Source organism: Lissotriton helveticus, chromosome 6 (assembly GCF_964261635.1).
Source record: "Lissotriton helveticus chromosome 6, aLisHel1.1, whole genome shotgun sequence".
Classification (NCBI taxonomy): Eukaryota; Metazoa; Chordata; class Amphibia; order Caudata; family Salamandridae; genus Lissotriton; species Lissotriton helveticus.
In genome coordinates this window covers 484,393,259-484,416,776 of record NC_136067.1, presented here as the reverse complement: position 1 = coordinate 484,416,776, position 23,518 = coordinate 484,393,259, and positions in this window count along the sequence as shown.

The window sequence follows — 23,518 nt, the reverse complement described above, 5'->3', positions numbered from 1 at the left end:
GTCTTCCAGACCCCCTGCCAAGTATGGTTGAGGGTGCAAACCCTTGTAACAGTTGATAATAAGGTGGGTGTGGGCCTCTTTGCCAGTACAATCTTGTCCTCAATAAAGGAAAGTCACCACATATCCCTATTAATTACAGCTTTGAATGTTGAAAAGGGGACTGAAATTGCCCTAATTGCCATCAGTTACAAGGTTGTGACCGCCTGATTGAGGAATGCCTTGGCAGGAGATGATAGACCTTAGTTTGCACTATCCAGCAATAGCAGGTGATTTAATGAGTCATGCTTGGAGTTACAGAGTTCATAAGAGATCTTTTCGTATGAACCCTGGTTTGATATATTTTATCAGAAGAGCCCAAATTCTAGTCTCATTTGGGCTAGAGAGGCGTGCTGTAGACAGAAGACATTTCAGTATGTTTGGAGACCTTGATGTCAAGGAGGAGTGAGTCACTACCCAGCATTGCTATAGATCCATAAGAGATGGTGGGTTTTCATTTTGACTTCATTACTTCCTGGATCAGTGCCAATGAGGGCCCAGACAAGTGGGTTGCCAGTTTTCAGAAGGCAAACTGAAGGGCGCCTGCCCTATTTCTTATATATTTTTGGGGGGTCGGAAGGTGCCACAGCTGTCAATCAAAACACACAGGTTTATATTGGTTTACTATAACACACAAAGAGGAGTAGTGAAAAGTGATTAAAAGGTGGCACATGCTATATGTAGAAATACTGCCCTCACTCACAAAATTGTGACATACTTCATTATTGGGCTTGCTTGCAATACAATACACCCCTGCACAGACCAACGCCTGGGGTGGAGCAGAAGGGAGGGGAAGACCATACAAACATAAAAAAGAAATTATATCTCAATATGCATTGGGATCACCGACAGAAAAGTGCAGTAAAGGTTTAAAGCTAGCTTGGTAGTGTCTCTATACAAAAATGTATTCCTGGACCCACCGCCTAGGTCTAAAACCATGAAGGATGGTGGTGAGAGGAGAGATTTAAGAGTCCTGTCACCCCTCCTTACTGCCAAAGTATCAACATGTTTCAGCCGTGCTAAAACTGCCCACAGTGTTGGGTCACACTAGCATTCTTCAAGACCAATCGGATCCCAAGTTTTATATTTAAGGTATCCTTGGAATCTGTAATTTCAAAGGGGAGGGTACCCCTAAGTAACTCACACTCGTTTATCGAGTTTCATTAAAAGCAATGCTTAAAATGGCGAGTGAAAGGGAGAGACCCCCTGTTGTAAAAAATGTTGTCAAGGTAGGTGCTCTACCCGTGACATTTTTCAGAACTCGAGTTCTGGAACATTTCACAGGCAGGGCACCTACCTTGATGAAAGTTTGACAACAGGGGATCTCTCCCATTCACTGTGGTCACATTTAGCACGGCTGAAACATGTTGCTACTTTGGCAGTAAGGAGGGGTGAAGGGACTCTTAAATCTCTCTTCTCACCTCCATCCTTCACGTTTTTAGACCTAGACAGTGGGTCCAGGAATAAATTCCACACATATATTGCTAACCCACAGTGTGGCGGTGTACCGTTATTTACAGATGACCGTCCTGACGCTCTCAGTAGCGGTCGCTCCCCACGCTCCCTGCTCTCCTGTGGTATCGTTGGGCTGCACTCTTTGCTTTGCTCTGCGCATTTAATAACTGCTGGCTGCTGTATGTCATAGCGCTGCACTTCATTAAGCATTGTCGATTAATTGAATTAATTATAGCGCTTTATCTCACTTAAGCACTGTTGATTTATCTGCGCAGTCCCAGTTTGTAGCGCTCGCTGTGTAGCTTTGACTGTAATTTGTACTGCTCGTTTTGTGCATTGATAGCAGTAGCGCTTACATCACAGATTGTTTAACCTCATCAATTACTCTTTGTGCCCCATCCTGTTTCTGGTTTCACTTTTGCTGCCATTTTGTTGTTGTTATGCTTCGGAGCCCGTCCTCTCCACCCCGCTCCCGCCTCCCAGCTGATCCTCCCTCCCACTGACTACATAGCCTTGCCCCGTTCCCAGAAACGCTGTGACCGTCCTGACGCTCTCAGTAGCGGTCGCTCCCCACGCTCCCTGCTCTCCTGTGGTATCGTTGGGCTGCACTCTTTGCTTTGCTCTGCGCATTTAATAACTGCTGGCTGCTGTATGTCATAGCGCTGCACTTCATTAAGCATTGTCGATTAATTGAATTAATTATAGCGCTTTACCTCACTTAAGCACTGTTGATTTATCTGCGCAGTCCCAGTTTGTAGCGCTCGCTGTGTAGCTTTGACTGTAATTTGTACTGCTCGTTTTGTGCATTGATAGCAGTAGCGCTTACATCACAGATTGTTTAACCTCATCAATTACTCTTTGTGCCCCATCCTGTTTCTGGTTTCACTTTTGCTGCCATTTTGTTGTTGTTGTGCCTCGGAGCCCATCCTCTCCACCCCGCTCCCGCCTCCCAGCTGATCCTCCCTCCCACTGACTGCATAGCCTTGCCCCGTCCCCAGAAACGCTGTGACCGTCCTGACGCTCTCAGTAGCGGTCGCTCCCCACGCTCCCTGCTCTCCTATGGTATCGTTGGGCTGCACTCTTTGCTTTGCTCTGCGCATTTAATAACTGCTGGCTGCTGTATGTCATAGCTCTGCACTTCATTAAGCATTGTCGATTAATTGAATTAATTATAGCGCTTTACCTCACTTAAGCACTGTTGATTTATCTGCGCAGTCCCAGTTTGTAGAGCTCGCTGTGTAGCTTTGACTGTAATTTGTACTGCTCGTTTTGTGCATTGATAGCAGTAGCGCTTACATCACAGATTGTTTAACCTCATCAATTACTCTTTGTGCCCCATCCTGTTTCTGGTTTCACTTTTGCTGCCATTTTGTTGTTGTTGTGCCTTGGAGCCCGTCCTCTCCACCCCGCTCCCGCCTCCCAGCTGATCCTCCCTCCCACTGACTGCATAGCCTTGCCCCGTCCCCAGAAACGCTGTGACCGTCCTGACGCTCTCAGTAGCGGTCGCTCCCCACGCTCCCTGCTCTCCTGTGGTATCGTTGGGCTGCACTCTTTGCTTTGCTGTGCGCATTTAATAACTGCTGGCTGCTGTATGTCATAGCGCTGCACTTCATTAAGCATTGTCGATTAATTGAATTAATTATAGCGCTTTACCTCACTTAAGCACTGTTGATTTATCTGCGCAGTCCCAGTTTGTAGCGCTCGCTGTGTAGCTTTGACTGTAATTTGTACTGCTCGTTTTGTGCATTGATAGCAGTAGCGCTTACATCACAGATTGTTTAACCTCATCAATTACTCTTTGTGCCCCATCCTGTTTCTGGTTTCACTTTTGCTGCCATTTTGTTGTTGTTGTGCCTCGGAGCCCGTCCTCTCCACCCCGCTCCCGCCTCCCAGCTGATCCTCCCTCGCCCCTCCCCCCTCCACTATCCACATATCACAGATGCATCTGCGCGCAGCGTTCACACGCAGCGGTCGCGCCCCATGCGCGCCGAAGGAGCGCCAAAGGTAAGGCCGTCTACGCCCGTCCGCGCCTGGACCGCGCCCAGCGCCAGACCCCCTAGCCCTCGCAAATCCCACTCCACCCGCATAACGTACGATGCTGCTTCCCTATCGGCACTCAACCCCACCCGCCTCCAAGACTGCTACCAAGCCGCCCCTGGACACACCCACGGACCCTTCACCTGCCATTCCTGCAAACTCGACTGCATCAAGACCCACACAAAATCCACAAAATCCAAATTGAGCTCCGACGCCAACCACCTGAAGTGCATCCTGCTTAACACCCGCTCGGTCCACAAACACGCCACTGAACTCTGGAACCTTCTCGACACCACATCACCGGATGTCGCCTTCCTTACAGAAACCTGGATGAACGCCTCATCAGCTCCCGACATCGCCATAGCCATCCCGCACGCCTACAAGATCATCCGAAAGGACCGCACCATCCAAACAGGAGGAGGCATCGCCATCGTACATAAGAATTCCATCCGCATCACGACCAGCTCTGACGATCACCTCACAGCCGCCGAACACCTTCACTTCCAGATCCACACCGACCCCAAAACCACACTCAGAGGCACCCTCATCTATAGACCACCAGGACCCCGCACTCAATTTAGCGAAGACATCACTGACTTCATCAGTCCTCACGCCCTCTCATCTGAGGACTACATTCTACTGGGAGACCTCAACTTCCACCTGGAAAAGAAAAATGACAGCAACACCACCACCCTCCTGGACAACTTGGCCAATCTCGGACTAATACAACTTGTTGATACCCCCACCCACTATGCCGGACACACGCTCGACCCAATCTTCACCTCCAGCAAGCACATCTCCTTCAACCACACCACAGCTCTCCATTGGACGGACCACAGCTGCGTCCACTTCAACTACAAAAAATCCACGACCCACAACCTCCCACAACCAATGCCCCGAAGAAACTGGAACAAAATTACCACCGACCAGCTCCTCACTTCGCTCCAGATAAACCCTCCTGCCAAATCAACGGACCCAAACCAGGCTGCCACCAAACTCACACAATGGATCACCCACAGCGCCGACGTACTAGCACCCTTGAAAAACCATCAAATAAGGCAAAGTAACAATAAAGCCCCCTGGTTCAACGATGACCTTAAGACATCCAAGAAGCTCTGTCGTACCCTCGAGAAAGCCTGGAGAAAAAACCCAACCAATGACAACCTGTCCACTTTCAAGAACGCCACCCGCAAACACCACCAATTGATCCGATCCACCAAAGAAATCAGCATTCAAAGATCGACTTGACAACAATGCCCACAACAGCAAGGAACTATTCAACATCATCAAAGAATTTACCAACCCCACCGCCGGCACCAACGACATCACCCCATCCCAAGACCTTTGCGACTCCTTAGCTTCTTTCTTCCACAACAAAATCGCCGACATACATAACAGCTTTGGAAACCAATCAGGAGACCAGTTCACTCCACCCACCCCTGAACCAAATCCCCCCTCTAACAAACTTTGCACCTGGAACCCAATCACCACTGAAGACACCATCCGCCTGATGAACACCATCCACTCAGGATCGCCTACCGACCCATGCCCCCACCACATTTTCAACAAAGCAAACTCCATTATCGCTCCCCATCTCCGAGACGTCATCAACTGCTCCCTCAACTCCGCTACCTTCCCTGAAAGCTGGAAACACGCCGAACTCAGCGCCCTTCTGAAGAAACCGATTCAGAAAAGGGGGTGGTGATGAACAGAGTGTCTGAATTAAGCAGACCACTCTTACCCAGTCCAAAGATCAGGGCTTGATCCATCACCGTTATTTATCTCACTGCCCCATCCCAGCTCAGAACCTGGCTATATGCAAATTAGTCTGTCCCTGGCCCAGTGCATCATGGGAACAGGGCAGACCAAACTACCAAGCCAATTCTTCACCAGAAAGGAGACAAGCTACCGGGGACCGGTTTCTGGCATTTCAGCCTCTTCGGCCCGGCTTGCTTGAATCCTGATGGAGCAGTGAGAAAGGGACTCATGTCTGAGTATACCCTGCCACACCTATAGTGGCCAAAAACGATTCAGAAAAGGGGGTGGTGATGAACAGAGTGTCTGAATTAAGCAGACCACTCTTACCCAGTCCAAAGATCAGGGCTTGATCCATCACCGTTATTTATCTCACTGCCCCATCCCAGCTCAGAACCTGGCTATATGCAAATTAGTCTGTCCCTGGCCCAGTGCATCATGGGAACAGGGCAGACCAAACTACCAAGCCAATTCTTCACCAGAAAGGAGACAAGCTACCGGGGACCGGTTTCTGGCATTTCAGCCTCTTCGGCCCGGCTTGCTTGAATCCTGATGGAGCAGTGAGAAAGGGACTCATGTCTGAGTATACCCTGCCACACCTATAGTGGCCAAAAACGATTCAGAAAAGGGGGTGGTGATGAACAGAGTGTCTGAATTAAGCAGACCACTCTTACCCAGTCCAAAGATCAGGGCTTGATCCATGGATCAAGCCCTGATCTTTGGACTGGGTAAGAGTGGTCTGCTTAATTCAGGCACTCTGTTCATCACCACCCCCTTTTCTGAATCATTTTGTCCACCATAAGCGTGGAAGGGTATACTCAGATGTGAGTCCCTTGCTCATTGCACCATCAGGATTCAAGCAAGCCGGGCCGACGACGCCTGAAATGGCAGAAACCGGTCCCCGGAAGCTTGTTTCCTTCCCAGTATAAGAATTGGCTTGGTAGTTTGGTTTGCCCTGTTCCCATCATGCATTGGGACAGGAACAGACTAATTTGCATATAGCCAAGTTCTGAGCTGGGATGGTGCAGTGAGCTAAAAAACGGTGAAGGATCAAGCCCTGATCTTTGGACTGGGTAAGAGTGGTCTGCTTAATTCAGGCACTCTGTTCATCACCACCCCCTTTTCTGAATCATTTTGTCCACCATAAGCGTGGAAGGGTATACTCAGATGTGAGTCCCTTGCTCATTGCACCATCAGGATTCAAGCAAGCCGGGCCGACGACGCCTGAAATGGCAGAAACCGGTCCCCGGAAGCTTGTTTCCTTCCCAGTATAAGAATTGGCTTGGTAGTTTGGTTTGCCCTGTTCCCATCATGCATTGGGACAGGAACAGACTAATTTGCATATAGCCAAGTTCTGAGCTGGGATGGTGCAGTGAGCTAAAAAACGGTGATGGATCAAGCCCTGATCTTTGGACTGGGTAAGAGTGGTCTGCTTAATTCAGGCACTCTGTTCATCACCACCCCCTTTTCTGAATCATTTTGTCCACCATAAGCGTGGAAGGGTATACTCAGATGTGAGTCCCTTGCTCATTGCACCATCAGGATTCAAGCAAGCCGGGCCGACGACGCCTGAAATGGCAGAAACCGGCCCCCGGAAGCTTGTTTCCTTCCCAGTATAAGAATTGGCTTGGTAGTTTGGTTTGCCCTGTTCCCATCATGCATTGGGACAGAAACAAACTAATTTGCATATAGCCAAGTTCTGAGCTGGGATGGTGCAGTGAGCTAAAAAACGGTGATGGATCAAGCCCTGATCTTTGGACTGGGTAAGAGTGGTCTGCTTAATTCAGGCACTCTGTTCATCACCACCCCCTTTTCTGAATCATTTTGTCCACCATAAGCGTGGAAGGGTATACTCAGATGTGAGTCCCTTGCTCATTGCACCATCAGGATTCAAGCAAGCCTGGCCGACGACGCCTGAAATGGCAGAAACCGGTCCCCGGAAGCTTGTTTCCTTCCCAGTATAAGAATTGGCTTGGTAGTTTGGTTTGCCCTGTTCCCATCATGCATTGGGACAGGAACAGACTAATTTGCATATAGCCAAGTTCTGAGCTGGGATGGTGCAGTGAGCTAAAAAACGGTGATGGATCAAGCCCTGATCTTTGGACTGGGTAAGAGTGGCCTGCTTAATTCAGGCACTCTGTTCATCACCACCCCCTTTTCTGAATCATTTTGTCCACCATAAGCGTGGAAGGGTATACTCAGATGTGAGTCCCTTGCTCATTGCACCATCAGGATTCAAGCAAGCCGGGCCGACGACGCCTGAAATGGCAGAAACCGGTCCCCGGAAGCTTGTTTCCTTCCCAGTATAAGAATTGGCTTGGTAGTTTGGTTTGCCCTGTTCCCATCATGCATTGGGACAGGAACAGACTAATTTGCATATAGCCAAGTTCTGAGCTGGGATGGTGCAGTGAGCTAAAAAACGGTGATGGATCAAGCCCTGATCTTTGGACTGGGTAAGAGTGGTCTGCTTAATTCAGGCACTCTGTTCATCACCACCCCCTTTTCTGAATCATTTTGTCCACCATAAGCGTGGAAGGGTATACTCAGATGTGAGTCCCTTGCTCATTGCACCATCAGGATTCAAGCAAGCCGGGCCGACGACGCCTGAAATGGCAGAAACCGGTCCCCGGAAGCTTGTTTCCTTCCCAGTATAAGAATTGGCTTGGTAGTTTGGTTTGCCCTGTTCCCATCATGCATTGGGACAGGAACAGACTAATTTGCATATAGCCAAGTTCTGAGCTGGGATGGTGCAGTGAGCTAAAAAACGGTGATGGATCAAGCCCTGATCTTTGGACTGGGTAAGAGTGGTCTGCTTAATTCAGGCACTCTGTTCATCACCACCCCCTTTTCTGAATCATTTTGTCCACCATAAGCGTGGAAGGGTATACTCAGATGTGAGTCCCTTGCTCATTGCACCATCAGGATTCAAGCAAGCCGGGCCGACGACGCCTGAAATGGCAGAAACCGGTCCCCGGAAGCTTGTTTCCTTCCCAGTATAAGAATTGGCTTGGTAGTTTGGTTTGCCCTGTTCCCATCATGCATTGGGACAGGAACAGACTAATTTGCATATAGCCAAGTTCTGAGCTGGGATGGTGCAGTGAGCTAAAAAACGGTGATGGATCAAGCCCTGATCTTTGGACTGGGTAAGAGTGGTCTGCTTAATTCAGGCACTCTGTTCATCACCACCCCCTTTTCTGAATCATTTTGTCCACCATAAGCGTGGAAGGGTATACTCAGATGTGAGTCCCTTGCTCATTGCACCATCAGGATTCAAGCAAGCCGGGCCGACGACGCCTGAAATGGCAGAAACCGGTCCCCGGAAGCTTGTTTCCTTCCCAGTATAAGAATTGGCTTGGTAGTTTGGTTTGCCCTGTTCCCATCATGCATTGGGACAGGAACAGACTAATTTGAATATAGCCAAGTTCTGAGCTGGGATGGTGCAGTGAGCTAAAAAACGGTGATGGATCAAGCCCTGATCTTTGGACTGGGTAAGAGTGGTCTGCTTAATTCAGGCACTCTGTTCATCACCACCCCCTTTTCTGAATCATTTTGTCCACCATAAGCGTGGAAGGGTATACTCAGATGTGAGTCCCTTGCTCATTGCACCATCAGGATTCAAGCAAGCCGGGCCGACGACGCCTGAAATGGCAGAAACCGGTCCCCGGAAGCTTGTTTCCTTCCCAGTATAAGAATTGGCTTGGTAGTTTGGTTTGCCCTGTTCCCATCATGCATTGGGACAGGAACAGACTAATTTGCATATAGCCAAGTTCTGAGCTGGGATGGTGCAGTGAGCTAAAAAACGGTGATGGATCAAGCCCTGATCTTTGGACTGGGTAAGAGTGGTCTGCTTAATTCAGGCACTCTGTTCATCACCACCCCCTTTTCTGAATCCTTCTGAAGAAACCAACAGCAGACCCCACTGAACTTAAGAACTACCGTCCCATCTCGCTCCTCCTATTCCCTGCCAAAGTCATCGAGAAAGCTGTCAACAATCAGCTAGCCGCCTTCCTCGAATCCAACAAATCCCTCGACCCCTCACAGTCCGGCTTCCAAGCCAAACACAGCACCGAAACCGCACTCATCGCAGCAACAGATGACATTCGAACACTTCTGGACAACGGGGAAACAGTTGCCCTCATCCTACTTGACCTCTCCGCAGCCTTCGACACAGTCTGTCATAGCACCCTCATACAACGCCTCAACAACGTCGGAATACAAGGAAAAGCTCTGGACTGGATCATCTCTTTCCTCGCAGGAAGAACACAGAGAGTCCGCCTCCCTCCTTTTAAGTCAGAGGCCACCGAAGTCATCTGCGGCGTACCACAAGGATCATCTCTCAGTCCCACCCTCTTCAACGTATACATGAGTCCCCTCGCATCCATCGTGCGCCAACACAACCTCAACATCATCTCCTACGCTGACGACACCCAGCTGATCCTCTCCCTCACCAAAGACCCAAATACCGCCAAAACCAACTTACACGAAGGAATGAAAGATGTTGCCGAGTGGATGAAGGACAGCCGTCTAAAACTGAACTCGGACAAAACGGAAGTCCTTATCTTAGGCTCATCCCCCTCTGCTTGGGACGACTCATGGTGGCCACCGGCCTTGGGAAACGCACCCAAACCAACGGACCACACACGTAACCTAGGCTTCATCCTGGACTCCTCCCTCTCGATGACCAGGCAAGTCATTGCCGTTTCCTCATCACGCTTCAACACCCTACGCATGCTCAAAAAAATATTCCGCTGGATACCCACCGAAACTAGAAAAACGGTCACCCACGCACTAGTCACAAGCCGACCGAATTACGGCAACACCCTCTACGCCGGAACCACAGCCAAACTACAGAAAAAACTCCAACGCATCCAAAACGCCTCAGCCAGACTCATACTAGACATCCCCCGCCAGGCTCACATTTCCGGTCACCTGAAAGACCTCCACTGGCTCCCTGTCAATAAGAGGATAATGTTCCGACTCCTCACCCACGCACACAAAGCACTCTACGACTTAGGACCCGAATGCCTAAACACGCGCCTGTCCTTTTACTCCCCCACCCGCCAACTCCGTTCGTCCAATCAGGCCCTCGCTGCTATTCTGCGCATCAACAGATCCACCATGGGGGGAAGATCCTTCTCCTACTTAGCGGCCAAAACCTGGAATTCTCTCCCCACCCACCTCCGCCTTACACAGAACCACCTCTCCTTCAGAAAGCAACTTAAAACTTGGATATTCGATAAATAAATTACCCCCCCTCCCCTCCCTCAAGCGCCTTGAGACCCTCTGGGTGAGTAGTGCGCTATACAAATTTCTGAACTTGAACTTCGAACAGATAGCGCATTTTCAAATTTTCCTTTAAAATGGCACCCAAGTTTGCAAGGACATGCATTTTACTGATAAAACTATATATACCACAAATGATAATGTGTGGTAATCGTGTTTCACAAATATTTGTTATCACTTGTGCATCACCAAATAAAGTACCTTGATTCGTTTTGATCGTATGTGCTTTCATTCCTGCTGATATATTTTGCATTATTTGTAGGGTTCTTTTACAGGTATTTACATTTTGCTGTGTTTGATTGACATCCTACAGCCTTTCCTGTACACCCCTATACCTGCGAGAGATTGACACATAATTCATCATACAAAATGCTCTCACTTTGCACTCAGAGAAAGAAAAGTGAACACCAATGTCCATGTTAAGCAGCAGTTTGACAGAAGACAGAGCCTGACACTTCGCTTCTGTCTTTGACTTCAGAGCAGATACAAAAATTTGAAAGGCAATTTTATTGCTTATTCACTGTCCGGACTATAGCATGGTTATTTTGGGGGCCCTGAAGCACCCCCACACCCCTTCTTCCAGTGCCTATGCATGCGCATGGACCCCATCAAGGATGCTGGGCAGATGTCGATGAACAGACAGGCATCCAGGACGTTACAGGGAATTTTTGAATGGGACAGTACACGTAGCTGTAAAGAGTTCCAGTGTCCTGAAATAAGTGCAGCTGGCTCTTACCAGCAACCACCAGCACAAATTAAGTACTAGCTTCAGCTATCTTTTCAGCTCCATGCCATGGTAGTGGAGAGTTTTGACCAAAACTGCTTGCACCTGCATTCAATGTTGTATGTTTTTCAGGTACAATCTATACATTTAGGGATGTTTAATGCCGCCCTTATAGAAGGTGTTTGCAGGATGGCTGGCCGTTTGCAGTGTGGCACTCTAGGCCAAACGAAACGCATTTACGCAGCGTGGATAACCATTCTCTTCACAGTCCCATAACCTAAACATATATGTAACCAGGCAGGCCAGCTTTATTCCCACGGTTGTTCAGCAATATCCTAGTCATCATGTTGTAATTTGGCAGAGATTAGGTTAGCATTGGCGAAAGCCATCCTGCATTTAGAGACTATCTTGTCCGTTTTGTGGAATCCATTTTGTATTTCTGTCATCCATTTTGTTTGCCATGTGTTACCATGTGCTTTGTCCTACCTTTCTGTTAACTGCTCTTGAAATCTTCCTAGAGACGAACTATATTTAGTATCTTCCACCTTCGCACATGCTCAGTTGAGCTAGCAGCTGTCCATGCAGATGCTGCTAGTTTGTAAATGTCAGGATGTGTTCACCAGAATTAGCAACTGTTAGCTCCTTCCACTAGTTGACTGTGCATTTTCTGTATGACCTTATATGTACCTAAAACCAGCATTTGTACTTGTACCGCCTTCATTTGAGCCCCTGTGTGGGTATAAAAGGACCAAGCTCCTTCCATTCGGTGTGCTACTTCATGCATTACCGAAGGGTGCTGTATGAATGTAGTTCCACCTCATGAGGTTTAATAAATCTTCTATTTTCTTTTCAGTTTCTGTGCCAACTTCTATTCTATGGCCTGAGGACTCTGTGCGGAGAAGGGCGAATCCCTTGCACTGGTAGGCCTTGCTGAGGCTCACCACCACAATTACTACATTTAACAGTTCAAGCCTGGGATTTTGACTTACTGTCAGACCTAAAGTATCTTGGTCTACACCGAAACTAGAGGAAAATGCCAATTTATTCAAAGAAAATTATACTCGAGACCTGTTTAGCACACCTCAATCAAAGTGCTGAGGACCAAAGCCCAAGGGGAAAAAAATTTGAAAAACAAAAAATACAAAGGGGATGTTCTGCATCAAAAACTTAAGATCATGAACACACCAGCAAAAGGAAATACAATAAAACTACAGGACTTTTAATGCTTGGAAAGACTCCAAACTGAGAAATACACACAAAGCAACCACAAGACAAATCATAAAAATTAAGACACTTCGGTACCCTTCCATAGAAGAAGTGTGTCTTCTCCACGTACAGCGACACAAAGGGCAGTAGATAGGCATATTTTCTGGCCATTGGATGAGATTGAATACTGACACCTTTGTGTGTCAAAAGGCACATGAATTCTAAAAAAGCTAGAAATTACAGCCCTTAATTACACATGGAACAACTCCACGAATCCCACTGTGAAATAGGATTCTTATGAGAACCTAAAGTGTAAAACCTCTTTGTCATGCCACCAGATAACACCTATTGCAAACCAGGTCAAACATGTAGAATGGTGTCTTTTCATTAAAGCTACTGCAAGTGTTTTGGGAGCAGGCAGCACAAGATACACCCGCGGGAAAGCCAATACACTGGCTGAATCTACCATTGCAAAATTAAACCATGTCCCTCTTTGCCCCATCCTGGAGTGAGAGCTCACGATCAAGCTATCACTGATGGCTGAAGGAGCTACTGGGTAATCAACCCTTTTCCCCAGTGTTTTAAACCTCAATGTTAGGAAGCAGGCAACAACAAAGATGCCCAGTCTCAAATTGATATGAGCGCGAGGAGGACACTGTATGACTCGTTCAAACAAAACAGTGGTTACTTTAGCGCAGTTTAAAAAGTTAGAATGTGTACAAACGTTGAACTCTCCTGAACCCATGCTCAGTGCAGTGGGAAGTGCCTAAAAAACGCAAAGGAAACCAACATCTCACAGAGGCAACATGACTTCTGAGGGACTGTCTTAGCTCTACCCGCTTTATTCCCCTCCATTCACCCTTGCCACTAGCCTAGCCCTGAAACACCTTGCATATGTTTCTCTTAAGAAAGGCCTGGCAGAAGAAAATGCTATACTGAATTAGACCTACTTCCCACTATGTCACATGCCCCATGCAGCCATGCATGGCTGACAGCAACCACTATAAAGCAAACACCCAAGAAGAGATAGGGATGGCCATTAGATGCCCCTAGTACAAACCTGTTAGAAAAAAAAGGTGGGCTAGGTGCATCAACAACGTTTGTGCAGAGTAACTGAATGTTTGACAACACATGGCCCAAACATGGCTGTAAGCTCAAGATGGAGAAACTCAAGTAATAGCAAGAAAATGAGGTAACATGCACATTAGCAAACAAATGGGTAAAGGGGCCCACTGTCCAAAAGCGCACCACCGACTTCATAGAGGTGGAGGCATGCTGCACATAGTTAGAAAGCTGTGTTCACTAAGCCAGAAAGCATGCAAAGTCACAGCTGCAAATACTGTACCATATAACCAACACTCAACCAGTTTCTGTAAACAGAGCAATGTTGGAGAGTGTAGAGGAGAGAAGTGTCCTGAATCTTATCTGGCACAGCAGTAGAAAGGAGAACCATATAAGCCCTAAGCCTACTCTCATATGAAAGGTACGATTGCAGGTGCCAGAATTTGATATCATTCCCCAAAGGTAGGGTGAAGGAAAAGCGAATTGAGTCCTCAGCCTCTCCCACAATGTTCTTTAATAAATGGAGTTGATATCATTGATCATGACTCTTACACGGTACAGAACAAAAGACGCTTTTAAGGGACTTATCGTATACGGCAATGGGCCACTCTAGAGCCAAGTTCCTGATCCCGAAGAAAATAATCTCTGATATATGAAGCTACTTCTGGCCTCCATAACGGGCTTCAAAAGATCCGCCATTTTCCGCTATACCTCTGAAAAAATTACCAAACCTCGGATAGTTCAGAAAACAGTATAATCGTATTTACATGATAAGAGAATAATGTTATTTATTTTATGTATACGAAGTGCAGCATGCAACTAGAAGCCTCCCTTCACCCTTGTGATTGTGCCTCTCGTATAACCTCTAAGGAAGAATGAATGGCACCATCTTTAGAAAGATCACAAGCCTCAGCACAAGCCAAGTAATAATTGTGAGATGGTTCTGGCCTAAGGTGTCTGCCTAGTCTGAGGTGCATGGGAATAAGGTCGAATTTTAGTCTTAGTCAGAATGGAGGAGTCTTCAGGCCTTTCCGAAATGTCATAGTTTATGATTCTTAGGTGCGCAGGCAGATTGTTCCACAGTGAAGATCCTTGCATATGGAGAGATTTACATCTAAATGGTTCGTACATATGTGGCCAGGATCAAGAAAGTTATGGCTTTATGGCTCAGGTTCCTGGAGGGCTAGTAAGATTGAAAAATCGTGGAAATCTGACCCAGGGTGCAGGGAATTATGGGCCAGGTACAGAGTTCTGAATTGTGACCTTTCTTTGATAAAAAGCCAATAAAGAGTTTTGCACTTTACTCTCATTAACAGGTACATACATCATAGATTCACAGGGCGAACCACACGATTTGCAAATTCAGATATCAAGTAGCTTCTGTTCGATGCACAAGAGATACATGGAAGATAAAGAAGCTATCTTTTTAGATGTTGCTTGGCCATGACTTCTAGGTGAAGGAGTGCATGACCCCCATTGCCTCTGTGATAAGTGAAATTATTCTGATATTGATTGTGTCTAGCACAGATGTGCTGGTTGAAAACCAAAAAGAAGACCTAGTCATGTAAAGTTTTATCAGAATCAGCGGGAACCTGTCCCAAACCAGTGAAACAGGTGGGCAGACTGTAAATACTATTAGATGATAACTGGGATTATTAGATTCCCAGTTAGTGACTGTTTCAAATAGTCTTTTAAATCAGTTATCAGTTAAGATTGATATCCAAACTCTTTTCTTAGTTGCCATTTCCTCATTGATCATAGACATAAAGACATTTATGACTATATTTGCAACTTTAAAATGTATTAATCCATAAACCTTGAAGACTCAATAACTGTGAGCACTCTTCCCTATTGCTGCTTATGATGTACGATTAAAGCAATGGGGTTGACCCAATAAGTCAAGGGACCTGGGTAACAGTTTATATATGAGAACAAGGTGGTCCCTGACACAATTTCGAATTCTCACTTAATGTAAATCTTATTTTTCGAGATAAACAGATGCAATCTGTAAAAAGGAGATGTATTATTTGCAAGAAACAGTATTAGTATTACAAACCCAACACAAACAATACAGAAGGCCAATTAAGCTTGATCTCTCTTTGTATTATATCAAATTTCTTTACATGTTCATAAAATAGGGAAAGGAAAGAACTGCAACCTGCAGTAAGAGAAAGGGGGTGCTCAAGTGAATTGAAAGAAGAGATGGTTTGAAGAACAAAGTTAAGATAATTATGTACAACTCAAAAATACAATTTTTTCAGTTGGACAAACAAAAGAGGCCTACCCATACATTACTAACCATATAAATCATACAGAAGGGGGGAGGGGCAAGGACAATGACAAATTAATGATATAGGCCTCAGAATGATAGGGGCGTAATAGTCGACGTTTCGACCCTGGCGCAAAATGGGGAATTCACAACCTCTGCTGCGGGTCTTCTTCAGGACTGGGGTCAAAGGAAAAGGAAGGGGGGGAGGACCTAAAAGGTAATTTAGATTGAATTAGAAAAACCAATCATGTGAAACAATAGAGTATCAGTTATGTAGCTTGGTTGAATACTACTTGACAACATAATGATGTTCCCCTGTGGATAGAGCTATCACATACATATCTCCATTTCTTTGATTTGTTTTCTCATGTATTCTTGTATTGTTTGTCAGCTTAGGTTTTACATGATTGTACAACTGTATTTGTCCGATCGAGTATTTGTTGTGATCTATGTTCATCTACTAAAACAATAATATAGACACCTAGGTTGATAATGATGCACTGTATTAACAAATGTGTTACAACATCTAGGCTTATAAGGACGCATTGTAAAAAGGAATATGTTGAAGTAGTTTGCTGAAAGTATGGTTATACAGTATAAACTTACCATGATGTGTTCACTAAAGTAATGTTTAAAAATATGCACTGATTACCAATGTGGTTTATGCACTAGTCAATTCATTTAGGTGTTGCATTAATTGCTGTGGATAAATGATTAGGAGTGTTCTCCTCCCTTCCAATATATTATGGTGAGAATAATTCTTTTAATCAATTCCGTTTTTTATTTAATGAATCTTCGGTCTATTAATCATAGAATCGACCAGGACACACTAGCATTCCTTATTATAATGTTTGAATCGTTAATATCTAATGAACTACTGCCTTATTCTTGATTCAATAACAACAGAATGAATAATTATGGTTATCGGAAACCATCTTGAATGTACCGGCTTCCTCGGGGCAATATTAAGTGATTCGTCCTTTCTTTGTTTCCACCGGGAAGCTCCTAGTCTATTTGCTGGGGAAAGTGCATCCTCACATGTGACGTGTACCTTCCGGACACACCTCCAAGCTTTGGCTTAGCTCAGCTCGGCGAGACGTTGTTTGAGTCTGCCGTATTTTGAAACAATTTGGTGGCCGTTTTTGAACTATTATCTCACAGGCCTTCAATCCAGGTAACAACTGAAACCGAATGCTTTTATAGCGAACTCCCTGCGATAAATACCACCAGGAGTTCTGATTACAGCACTATTGATCCCGGCCTCTTTTTTCGACACAGGACCCCCTCTATTCATTCTGCCTGGTCGGATAACTGACTCACTACGACGGCCTATTGAGAGAGTGCCTCCATTAAGTCACCTTTGATTACTACGGGGGTGAGTCAATGTTTCTTAACATTGTGATATGTACCGCGTTTAACGCTGGGTGTGGGCCACTATTAAATTGATGTGGGCCACTATAAAATTGATGACTCGTGTTTTTCCCCCCTTTTTTGTTTCCCTCTCGTATAGAACGATACATCAGAACAATTCACTTAATTGTGCTCCCCATTGTTCATTCATACTTTGGAACTGCACCTATAAGTCTTCTATAGGTGAGTTTTGGCCTAATGAATTAATGTGTAATAGCCCTGACAGATATTTGATAACTGTGCCTTTTGGAGATGGGCACTTAGTTAGTTCTTCTGTTTCTTTCAGGTGGCCCGTCCAGTCGTTTTGACGTGACCCCGGTAATGTACCCAACACAAATCTATTGAAATAACTAGGAATTCCTTCACATGATTGGTTTTTCTAATTCAATCTAAATTACCTTTTAAGTCCTCCCCCCTTCCTTTTCCTTTGACCCCAGTCCTGAAGAAGACCCGCAGCAGAGGTTGAGAATTCCCCATTTTGCACCAGGGTCGAAACGTCGACTATTACCCCCCTATCATTCTGAGGCCTATCTCATCAATTTGTCATTGTCCTTGCCCCTCCCCCCTTCTGTATGATTTATATGGATAGTAATGTATGGGTAGGCCTCTTTTGTTTGTCCAACTGAAAAAAATGTATTTTTGAGTTGTACATAATTATCTTAACTTTTGTTCTTCAAACCATTTCTTCTTTCAATTCACTTGAGCACCCCCTTTCTCTTACTGCAGGTTGCAGTTCTTTCCTTTCCCTATTTTATGAACATGTAAATAAATTTAATATTATACAAAGAGAGATCAAGCTTAATTGGCCTTCTGTATTGTTTATGTTCGGTTTGTAATACTAATACTGTTTCTTGCAAATAATACATCTCCTTTTTACAGATTGCATCTGTTTATCTCGAAAAATAAGATTTACATTAAGTGAGCTTATGATGTACGGGCTGTCAGCATTGTTTGTAAGTTCATTTATGGTAGTGGCTTAATTACACTAGCTATAATGAGATAGGACTAATTAATGTCAGCAGAAGACTCGACTACGGAAACGCCCTCTACGCGGGAGCCCCGACCAAGCTAATCAAAAGACTACAACGCATACAAAACGTATCGGCACGACTGATCCTCGACGTACTACGCCACAGCCACATCACCCCCGCCTGAGGGACCAGCACTGATTCCCCATCAGCAAAAGGATATCCTTCAAGCTCATCATCCACGCACAAAAGGCACTCCACAAGACCGGCTCAGCCACCTCAACAGACGGCTCTCCTTCTACATCCCCAACTGCTAGCTACTCTCCGCTGACCTCTCTCTCGCCACCGTCCCGTGCCTCTGAAGAACAACCACTGGCGGGAGATCCTTCTCCCACCTTGCCGCCAAGACATGGAACCCCCTCCAACTGAGCCTTCGACAGACCTGCTGACCTGCTGACCTTCAGGAGGATTGTCAAGACCTGGATGTTCGATCAGTAGCGCCCACCCCCTAAGAGCCTTGAGACCCTTGCGGGTATGTAGTGCGCTTTACAAATGATTGATTGATTGATTGATTGAATGTTAGAACTTTCTCCACTTCCGCCTTGACAATGGCTAAAGTAATAGGCAGGCAGTGGTCACTTGGTGGTCTTCCAGTACCATGAATGAGACTCGATCCCGAAATAGCTGATAATAGTTGTTTTTTTATTTAGTTTTACGTTATTTATGGGCCTATAGGAGGAATGGGCTGTGCTGACTGAAAGTTGGCTCTGGAGCAAAGAATATTACATTTTCAGCTCCTGGATGATATAGGTCCAGGATTCAAGAAGTTGAAAACCGTAATCAAGCAAATGATGGAACTAGCACAAAACTTCCCAGGATCAGGTTGACATTGTTTTATTTAGAGGCTGTAATGGTCAACTTTGCTCCCTAACTTTAGATCTCATGGATGCGAGTTGGAGGGTTTTGTAAATATTTTTATTACAACATTGCTCTAATCCATACAGTACAGAAGTAGAGCTTGAACAATTTGATGGCAACTATTTTTATTTTAACTGTACATTAATGTGTAGTTGAAAAAACACGAATCTTGGTCGTTGCCTGAATAAGCTTTTCCTGCAAGACAGATTATTTTGTGTTGGAGAGAAGAGGCTCGTTCTTGTTCGTCTTTAATGAGCTCTGTTGCCAATCATCTCTCAATATCCTTTATGGCTGATCCCAATTCGGTCCATTTATTTAGTGCTGAAGGGGTATTTAAGTGTGAGCCTCGACGTGGCGAAAAGGTTCCAGGAGAGTAGACAAGAATCAAAGTTTTAGCTTGCCTTCAAAAGGTCATATAGAATGCCACCTTTCAGAGGCATACTTATCACGTGGACATCTGCCCAACATGAAACAATCTCCATACCACTGGCTGTTCCTAGCAACCACTGTTGATACTAGCATCAATGCGTAACAAATCAAACGTTTCTAATTACAATAAGAATCTTTGCATCACTTAGGCAAATTCTCCTTGTTGAATTGCACACATGACATGGGTACTGTACATCCAATTCCATTAACCTTACACGAAGGACTGTTTACTTCATTGACAATAACCCTTCCTACACGTGCAACCACAATTATTATACGACACGAATGTCAGTACCAAATGAGTTTAGCCTGCATAAAGTGTTACCCAGATATAATTGTCAAGAAAAACATCAGAATAATTGCAGTTCTTAAACTAATTGCAGCCTATCTTGAGCCTGGTGTCCATGTTTCTCTCTGTGTCATGCAACATCAGAGGATAATTAAAGGAAGCGGTACTCACCAACCGGTTTCTCTTCATGCTCCAAAAGCAGTGAATGGAGTTCCAGGAAGGTTACTGGCATGGTATGCCTCTGTAGTGGTGCGAGCTGGAAATGGACCTTCCACTTCAGGGAGGGGTATCTCTCCAGAATGTCTGTGACCTTATTATGGATCCCCAGGTCCCAGTCCTCTCAGTGTTTTCTGACTTCCAAGTGTGCCCTTCCAAGTGTGAATGCCCAATGCAGATCACTTTAGGTTAATGCCTAACATATCATCTTTTGCCTTGTTACCCAGCTGCTTATTTGCTGTGCTTTACATCTGTGGACATTTCCCAGAAAGTGTATTTACCTCTATGAAGCTTACGTTTACTGAAAAGACAATACAAAAATGCTGTACCAACACTGACAGTGTTACATGTAGCAAAAGTTACAGCATTCCCATGTTTTTCCCCAATGTCAAGCAGTGACAGTTCCTCAAAAGAATCCATCTGCAGAAGTGTCATCTAATTTAACTATCACAGGATAGTTTCGAATTAATTAATATAAGGGTTAGGCTGCACTCAGTTACAACACAATGCATATAACATGAAGCTGTTTCAACACGACTTTCAGGTTTCTTTGTCGTACCACTGATGTTTTTAATCGCCTGGTTGAGTTGCAACGTTCACATCTTGCCATGCGGGAGCAGGTCTTTCCCTATGACCCTCAAAAAGTCCCAAGTGGTTAGGGATGAAATGCTTTGGCTGACAAGGATTGCCATGTGTTACCATGTGCTTTGTCCTACCTTTCTGTTAACTGCTCTTGAAATCTTCCTAGAGACGAACTATATTTAGTATCTTCCACCTTCGCACATGCTCAGTTGAGCTAGCAGCTGTCCATGCAGATGCTGCTAGTTTGTAAATGTCAGGATGTGTTCACCAGAATTAGCAACTGTTAGCTCCTTCCACTAGTTGACTGTGCATTTTCTGTTTGACCTTATATGTACCTAAAACCAGCATTTGTACTTGTACCGCCTTCATTTGAGCCCCTGTGTGGGTATAAAAGGACCAAGCTCCTTCCATTCGGTGTGCTACTTCATGCATTACCGAAGGGTGCTGTATGAATGTAGTTCCACCTCATGAGGTTTAATAAATCTTCTATTTTCTTTTCAGTTTCTGTGCCAACTTCTATTCTATGGCCTGAGGACTCTGTGCGGAGAAGGGCGAATCCCTTGCACTGGTAGGCCTTGCTGAGGCTCACCACCACAATTACTACATTTAACAGTTCAAGCCTGGGATTTTGACTTACTGTCAGACCTAAAGTATCTTGGTCTACACCGAAACTAGAGGAAAATGCCAATTTATTCAAAGAAAATTATACTCGAGACCTGTTTAGCACACCTCAATCAAAGTGCTGAGGACCAAAGCCCAAGGGGAAAAAAATTTGAAAAACAAAAAATACAAAGGGGATGTTCTGCATCAAAAACTTAAGATCATGAACACACCAGCAAAAGGAAATACAATAAAACTACAGGACTATTAATGCTTGGAAAGACTCCAAACTGAGAAATACACACAAAGCAACCACAAGACAAATCATAAAAATTAAGACACTTCGGTACCCTTCCATAGAAGAAGTGTGTCTTCTCCACGTACAGCGACACAAAGGGCAGTAGATAGGCATATTTTCTGGCCATTGGATGAGATTGAATACTGACACCTTTGTGTGTCAAAAGGCACATGAATTCTAAAAAAGCTAGAAATTACAGCCCTTAATTACACATGGAACAACTCCACGAATCCCACTGTGAAATAGGATTCTTATGAGAACCTAAAGTGTAAAACCTCTTTGTCATGCCACCAGATAACACCTATTGCAAACCAGGTCAAACATGTACAATGGTGTCTTTTCATTAAAGCTACTGCAAGTGTTTTGGGAGCAGGCAGCACAAGATACACCCGCGGGAAAGCCAATACACTGGCTGAATCTACCATTGCAAAATTAAACCATGTCCCTCTTTGCCCCATCCTGGAGTGAGAGCTCACGATCAAGCTATCACTGATGGCTGAAGGAGCTACTGGGTAATCAACCCTTTTCCCCAGTGTTTTAAACCTCAATGTTAGGAAGCAGGCAACAACAAAGATGCCCAGTCTCAAATTGATATGAGCGCGAGGAGGACACTGTATGACTCGTTCAAACAAAACAGTGGTTACTTTAGCGCAGTTTAAAAAGTTAGAATGTGTACAAACGTTGAACTCTCCTGAACCCATGCTCAGTGCAGTGGGAAGTGCCTAAAAAACGCAAAGGAAACCAACATCTCACAGAGGCAACATGACTTCTGAGGGACTGTCTTAGCTCTACCCGCTTTATTCCCCTCCATTCACCCTTGCCACTAGCCTAGCCCTGAAACACCTTGCATATGTTTCTCTTAAGAAAGGCCTGGCAGAAGAAAATGCTATACTGAATTAGACCTACTTCCCACTATGTCACATGCCCCATGCAGCCATGCATGGCTGACAGCAACCACTATAAAGCAAACATCCAAGAAGAGATAGGGATGGCCATTAGATGCCCCTAGTACAAACCTGTTAGGAAAAAAAGGTGGGCTAGGTGCATCAACAACGTTTGTGCAGAGTAACTGAATGTTTGACAACACATGGCCCAAACATGGCTGTGAGCTCAAGATGGAGAAACTCAAGTAATAGCAAGAAAATGAGGTAACATGCACATTAGCAAACAAATGGGTAAAGGGGCCCACTGTCCAAAAGCGCACCACCGACTTCATAGAGGTGGAGGCATGCTGCACATAGTTAGAAAGCTGTGTTCACTAAGCCAGAAAGCATGCAAAGTCACAGCTGCAAATACTGTACCATATAACCAACACTCAACCAGTTTCTGTAAACAGAGCAATGTTGGAGAGTGTAGAGGAGAGAAGTGTCCTGAATCTTATCTGGCACAGCAGTAGAAAGGAGAACCATATAAGCCCTAAGCCTACTCTCATATGAAAGGTACGATTGCAGGTGCCAGAATTTGATATCATTCCCCAAAGGTAGGGTGAAGGAAAAGCGAATTGAGTCCTCAGCCTCTCCCACAATGTTCTTTAATAAATGGAGTTGATATCATTGATCATGACTCTTACACGGTACAGAACAAAAGACGCTTTTAAGTGACTTATCGTATACGGCAATGGGCCACTCTAGAGCCAAGTTCCTGATCCCGAAGAAAATAATCTCTGATATATGAAGCTACTTCTGGCCTCCATAACGGGCTTCAAAAGATCCGCCATTTTCCGCTATACCTCTGAAAAAATTACCAAACCTCGGATAGTTCAGAAAACAGTATAATCGTATTTACATGATAAGAGAATAATGTTATTTATTTTATGTATACGAAGTGCAGCATGCAACTAGAAGCCTCCCTTCACCCTTGTGATTGTGCCTCTCGTATAACCTCTAAGGAAGAATGAATGGCACCATCTTTAGAAAGATCACAAGCCTCAGCACAAGCCAAGTAATATTTATGAGATGGTTCTGGCCTAAGGTGTCTGCCT